Raw genomic sequence first — 7,661 nt, 5'->3', positions numbered from 1 at the left:
TGACTCTAGAGTGGCTCACAGGTGTCCAGTTAGATGTCCCCAGCTTGTACCTTGGGCAACTGAGGAGAGGGAACCTGAAATGACCCTATCCTATAGCCATACTGATGAATATCTTGCATATCACCCCCATATCAGAACCCCCATCTGGTGATGGATGGAGATAGAGACAGAGACCCACACTGGAGCACTGGACTGAGCTCCCAAGGTCCAAATGAGGAGTTGTTGAAGTAGGAGTGGCGGGGCTGCGTCCCCGGCACGCGGCCGCCCACATGGCTAGCTCTAGCTTATGCCCCGAAATAATTACACGTAAACTGTATTCTTTTAAACACTGCTTGGCCCATTATATCTAGCCTTTTCTTGGCTAACTCTTGCACCTGGACTAGCCCATTTCTTATAATCTGTGTAGCCCACGAGCTGGCTTACCAGGAATGATCTTAACCTGCGTCTGCCAGGAGTGGGAGAATCATGGTGACTCCTAGACTCAGCTTCTGTCTCCCAGCATTCTGTTCTGTCTATTCCTCCCTCCTATGTTTTAACCTATGAGGGCCAAGCAATTTCTTTATTGCTTAACCAATGAAATCAACAGATTGATATATGACACTCCCACATCACTTCCCCTTTTTCTGTTTAAACAGAAAAAGGAAGGCTTTAACATAGTAAAATTACATATAGCAAAACAGTTATCAAGCAAGAATTACAGTTACAATATTTATATCTATTTTATCTTTTATCATAACTAAGGAAAACTACAACTATCTATTAATTCTTCAACTCCATCAAAGACTCCAGAAGGATATAATACTACCTAAGTAAACAAGAAATAAGAAAACTCTAAAAATGACAGAGACATCTTGCTGCCTGGACAGTCACCTAAAGTTCCTCTGCATTGTTGGGACATCCATCTTCAGCCTACAGGCCCATAGTTTCCAGCAGACATTTCCATGAAGCAGGAAATTCCAAAGACAGTTCAATCACTATCTGTTGTGTCCTGCAGAATGTCTCGCAGACTCTTTCATGAGTCATGAAACCCAAAAGACCATCTCACCTTTAGGCAAGTTCAGCAGTTCTCTCTTTGCGGGTTCTCTGTGTCCATTTTATGCAACAGTCCAGGCAAGAGCAGTTTCTTGCCCAAATGGCTATCCAACTCCATAAGGATCCTCTTCTATGCCCATCTTCCTCTCAAAGTAGATTGGTGCCTCCAGGAGCAGACATGTCTCATTGTCATGAAAAGTCCTAAGTTACTAAAATATTTTAAATGCCATATTCTGCAGTCTTTGAGAGATATGAAGAATGCCTATCTGAAATATATCTCTATATATCTAGAAAATCTAAGTAACATGACTACAAACTTGACTATTATTTATGATTATCCATCAACATCCTATATTTCCTAATTATACATTACATTTTAAAAATGAACTACACAATCACAACACCTTATTCAAGATCAGAAATACATATACATATAACAAAATTGACCTTAAAATCCATACCAATGCAAATTATTCATACCTATATCATTTCCCCCTTTAAATGTCAAAGAACATTTATAAACAATATTTTGGGAACATGGGCGCAGTTTTTTCTCTCCAAACTGCTTCCTGCTGAATGGGGGCATCATTAATTAGATCATTTAGGGTGTAACCTGTGTGCCAGGTTTATCTCAGTTGGCAGCTAAGTGAAGTAATTTTTTGAGGGTGTTCACAGCAACTTTTCTGGAGGTCGTGGTCTATCATACCATATTGGGATAGATGCAATCCACAGGGTCTGGTCCTCTGTGAAAACAAAAGAAGACCCTCTCCAAAGCATCATATCTTTAGACTCAAATTCTGAAGTCATACCCTCATGATATCCATTTTGGTTCCACTAGGCAGCCCATATAATGAAATGTCTCTCTGTACTTAGCTCCTTCACAGTCAAAAGTTTTAAAGAAAACACAATGTACATAATCCAGACTCTCTGTGAATTTTTACATTTTTACGTGGCTTATTTTTACTTTATTTCTCTTAATCTATAACTATCTGTACTCTGTCTTTTTAAAGATTTTACCTTTTTTTTAATCATGAATTTTATTCTCTTTATTCTTTTTCTTCTCTCTCTCAAGCCTACGTACATTTGTCCAACAGTGTGACTCATTTAGTGGTCTGAATCTGTCCTATTGTGATTCTGCAATTTTTACTATCCAGGAGCACTTTTGATTCGTGCCTTTAAATCACTAAGCACTTAAGAATCTAAGCTGTGACATTTCTAGGTCAAAAACAGGTACTGCCGGCTGGCCCTGCCCAGTCCAACATGGCGGAGCTGCTCGTGCCTCTGATCCTTGCACATTACACCACTAGCATGGCGGAGCTGCTTGTGCCTCTGAGCTGCGGCACGCAATGTCCCCCTTTTAGGCACACAGCAGTCTAGTTGCCATCAAACAAATTGTAGCACTTTACTCCAAATGCTCCATGCAAAAGTTCTGTCTCCTGCAGGAGCTAGACAGAGATTGCAATGGCGGCACAGCCCAGAAAGCCAGCATTTTAAAACAGCCAGTTTTTTCCTGCTGCTGAGTCAGGAAATTTTCAAAATGGAGGACGTACCATTTTGTGCTAGCTCTGGGGCCGCCAGGTAGGAGCGGCACTCAGCACTTTAATTCTGAGACTGAGCGTGCAGCCCAGAAATTCTTTTCATCCAAGTTACATCCAAATCTGACACGCAGAGCACTGTGCAGTCTGAAAACACATCTTCTGCCTGCCTAAGCCTGATTCTGCCATCTGCCCAGGTGCAGGCGGGGAGCACTGAGCCATCGGCACAGTCTCAGAGCACTCTCCTTCCGATCCCAAGTGGGAACACAAATATCCAGTGCCATAAAAGCCATTGAAATGCTTTAAAGCCAGAGTTTGCACTGGCAGCACAGCCCCAGGAAGCCGCGCTTTAAAATGACACAGCGTTTTTTATGCTGCTGTTGCTGAATCAGGAAATCTCTCTACAGCACGCCACCAACAAACAGCAAAAATGTGTGTTAAACTCTCTCTCCCTTATTTTTAAGCCTATTAGGTTTTTAAGTGGATTTAGTTCATCACGTCGGGCACCACTCTGTTGAAATAGGAGCGGCGGGGCTGTGTCCCCGGCACCCGGCCGCCCACATGGCTAGCTCTAGCTTATGCCCCAAAATAATTACACGGAAACTGTATTCTTTTAAACACCGCTTGGCCCATTATATCTAGCCTTTTCTTGGCTAACTTTCACACCTGGAGTTAACCAATGAAATCAACAGATTGATATATGACACTCCCACATCAAGGAGTAGAAGGAGGGAGAACATGAACAAGAAAGTCAGGACCGGGAGGGGTCCACCCACCCACTGTGACAGTGGGGCTGACCTATTCGGAGCTCACCAAGGCCAGCTGGACTGGGACTGAATAAGCATGGGACGAAACCGGACTCTCTGAACATGGCGGACAATGGTACTAAGTTTCAATCATACTGCATGAACTGGCTTTGTGAGAGCCTAGCCTGTTTGGATGCTCACCTTCCTGGACCTGGATGGAGGGGGGAGGACCTTGGACTTCCCACAGGCAGGGAATCGGAACTGCTCTTCAGAATTGAGAGGGAGGGGGAGAGGAGTGGGAGGAGAAGGAGGGAAATGAGAGGTGGGGAGGAGGCAGAAATATCTTTCAGCAAAATAAATAAATAAAATATAAAAAATATGATTATGCTCCTTCCCATATTACCTTCCCTCCTGCCAAACCCTAGACTCCATGTCCTCAATATGATACTTTCCAACAGTATACAGACATTCATCAAAAAGACTATCTGCCATGACCAAGAAGACATTAAGTAGCATTTATCCCTAAAGTGCAGGGATGATTCAATTTAAGCAAGCCTTAAGTTAAACTACATAAATGAACTAAAAGAAAAAAATCACATGTTCATTTCAATAGGTGAAGGATAAGCCTTTAAGAATATACAGCATGGCTTAATGATATATGTACTAGGCAATGTACAGATAGAGGAAAAACATACCTCAACATACTAAAGGTCTATTTGAAAATGCAGCCAGCAGCTTCCTAAACAAACAGAATCTTGAAGAAATCCAACAGAAGTCAGAAATAAGACATGATACCCTTTATACCCACTAATTTATAATGTTCTAAGCTCTAAATACTAGCTGGAGGAATAAGGAAAAGAAGGAAATTAAAGCAATATGAGTAGAGAAATAAGTCAAACTATCCCTATTTGCAGATAACATGGGGTATCCCAAAAGTTCCACAGAAAACTTCTTGAAACAACAAGCTAACTCAGCAATACCCAGGATGAAGAATCATCTTGCACGAACAATAGCTTTCCCACACATAAACAACATACAAAAAAAGAGATGATGAACAAAATCCCATTTACAATAACCTCAAAGAAATCTAAGTAGCAAGAGAGAACCTAATCAAGGATGTGAAGGACAGCAGCAGGATGGGAGAGTCACTAGAGAACGAACAGTATCCGACCCTCACACACTGGGAGATTTATAACGTGAAAATGAGCCGGGCGGTGGTGTCGCACGCCTTTAATCCCAGCACTCGGGAGGCAGAGGCAGGCGGATCTCTGTGAGTTCGAGACCAGCCTGGTCTACAAGAGCTAGTTCCAGGACAGGCTCCAACACTACTGAGAAACCCTGTCTAGAAAAACCAAAAAAAGAAAGAAAGAAAGAAAGAAAGAAAGAAAGAAAGAAAGAAAGAAAGAAAGAAAGAAAAGAAAATGATCATTGTACATAAAGCTATTAGTACAATCTGATGGGCCTTGGAGTCCACCTCTGCCAGGCCACCTCCAGGGTTCACGTCATAAGCCATAGAGAAGCAAAAGGAATTTAGGATATTTCTAATCTGAGAGGTATGAAATAACTCACACGCAGGCTGTTTGGGTCATGCTCTTTATTATTCTGCTTCAGCTTTTTCTTCACAGCTTGTATACACAGTTCACAGCAACTTTAGGCAGAAAAGAAAGGTTATAGAAAACTCTTATCAGGGTCAGAAAGCATTCCTTGTTTCCACGATAAGAGACACGGGCGGCGTAAGCTTGCCAGCTCCTGATAGCGGGTGACGGCCCCTATGGATGTAAAAAGAGGTGGGTGTTTGACTGTACACGGCCTTTCTAAGGAGATTAGCCTAAGGGCTTACAAGGGGAGGAGGCTGAACTATTGAGAGATCTAAAGATACAGTAAGGAAATCGTGTACTACTCTACATTTCTTAAGTATATTTAATATTATAGGCTAACATTAGGTGGCAAAGCTGTCAGCGTCTCTTGTCTCTTCCGCGCTTCCAGGAGAGAACAGCTGCTGCGGAGCCCTATGCAAACAACCAATAGGCGGAGTGGCGTCTTTGGGTAACCATGGTGACCCGGGAAAGGGAACAGCATTGAATTGCAACAGCACTTTCGCCAAAGAGCAAGAAGAAAAAGAGGAGGAGGAGGAGGAGGGGGAGGGGGAGGGGAGGAGGAGGAGGAGAGGAAGAGGAGAAGGAGGAGGAGGAGGAGGAGGAGGGGGCGGGGAGGAGGAGGAGGAGGAGGAGGGGGGGAGGAGGAGGAGGAGGAGGGGGGGGGAGGAGGAGGAGGAGGAGGAGGAGGAGACGACGACTACGACTGAGACCTAAAAATACATTTTCTGTCTTGTAGCCTCAGCAGGGAAGGACCCTTGTAACTTTTTTGTTCAAGGCTAAGAAGATAGGCATCTCCCTGTAGTTCTGGACATCTGTGTGGCGTTTCTCACTGCAACTAGGCAAACAAACAAACAAACAAACAAAAACCACAGTCATTTCTAGACTAGGTTAGATTGATTAGCTGGTTAATTGTTATCCACATAAAATCCAGTACTCAAAGATATTGGTTAGCAAACTGAACATAAAATCTAGAACCATAAACTAAGGTCTGAATGTTTGTACAGGTGTTGATTGTTATAGGATCAGAGCTAGTGGATGCTGGGTCCCTTTATCAGTTCCATCATGGGAAGCACAGAGTATATTAGGTAGCCTTATTATCTGAAGGACTTTAATTCAACAAAGCTTCATAATTTCGTCCTTGAGTTTAATCTATGAGTCCCACGTATGCTCTAACCGCAGAGACACTTTCTGTCCTTGTATGCCTTATGAGCTTAGTTAATTATGGAGAACAGGCTTCTAAGTCTCTCATCATAATGTGGAAAAATGGATGAACTATGAGAGATTGTTTTATTTACCAGAATATCACAATATGAGGCAAATTCATCCTTCTTTCAGTACACAAGAAGGACAGGGCCCAAAGAATGAGAAATACCCTGACAAGTTCCACATCTATTGTAGAGAGGATTCATGACATCACATGAGAAAATCACAGACAGAAACAGTCAGAATTTACAGGCAATATTCTTCATAGACCCTGTCTATGAGTTTCCTCCATCATATAGGTTGGACATCTGGTGGGTTGGCCTTATAAATGTTAGCTCGATCTACTGCATCTCCTTGAGGACCCACCCCATCAGCAATCCCAATGAAAATTTCCTTATAATTCTTCACAGAAATAGAAACATCTATTCTAAAATCTATACAGAACCACAAAAGGTGCCAGGAAGGCAAAAAAAAAAATCCTGAATAAAATGAGCAATTCTGGAGAGATTAACATTCTGTACCTCAACTTATATTACAAACAAACATTGAGAAAAACAATATGGTACTGGCAGAAAAACATTCATGGAAACCAATGGAAGTAAAGTGAACACCAAAACATGAGTACATGAAGCTACAGTTATTTAACATCTGATAAAAACACCAAAAGCATAACCTGGAGAAAAGTATCTTTAACAAATGATCCTGGAAAAGCTGCATGTCCACATTTGAGAGACTAAACATGTTTTTTAAATATTAATGTAAAATGCTTAATAGAAGAGGATGTTACAAGTATTAAATGCCTTGTGTGTGTAGCTAAAGCAACCTATTTATCTATCTGGTAGAGATGTAATAAAGAAAGATATTCATTAATTAATTGTACATCTCATAACCTAGCTTGATGTGCTATGGATGCTTATATTATTTGATGCTTTGTATATTCATGATCCATTTTTTCATCCATTTAACACTTCATCTTGAAGTATTATATCCTAGAAATGCCTCATAATATAAGGACAATGGGATCTATTTTTAAAGGAACAATTCTGCTCTCTCTCTCTCTCTCTCTCTCTCTCTCTCTCTCTCTCTCTCTCTCTTTCTCTCTCTCTCTCTGTCTGTCTCTGTGTGTGTGCAGGTGGGCACGCGTGCGCGCGTGTAATGTAATTATGGCTGTATAGGCCATGACAGATATGTGGAGATAAGAATCAAACTTTGGGGGATTGTTGTGGCCCATTTTATATGGTGATCAATATCAGCTTTCCAGGCTTGAACACCAGAGACATATTTTTCCCAATGAGACATCTCACTACTGCTCAAAGATTGGTTGAGACATAATATTGGCAAAATATTGTCTCCTATTCAGATTGCAAAACCTAAGGATGGAAGAACACAGGACAATTTTAATAATAAATTTTACTTAAAATAAAAACAATTTTCACAATGCTATTTAATTATTTATGAATATGTTTATTCTGAGGATCAAGCACTTGTTCATAACACTTTCTCAGACACAAATTAATGCCAGAGAACAGTCTCAGTGGGTAAAGTTG

This window comes from Microtus pennsylvanicus, chromosome 9 (genome assembly GCF_037038515.1).
Source record: "Microtus pennsylvanicus isolate mMicPen1 chromosome 9, mMicPen1.hap1, whole genome shotgun sequence".
Classification (NCBI taxonomy): domain Eukaryota; kingdom Metazoa; phylum Chordata; class Mammalia; order Rodentia; family Cricetidae; genus Microtus; species Microtus pennsylvanicus.
This window is presented reverse-complemented; position numbering follows the sequence as displayed.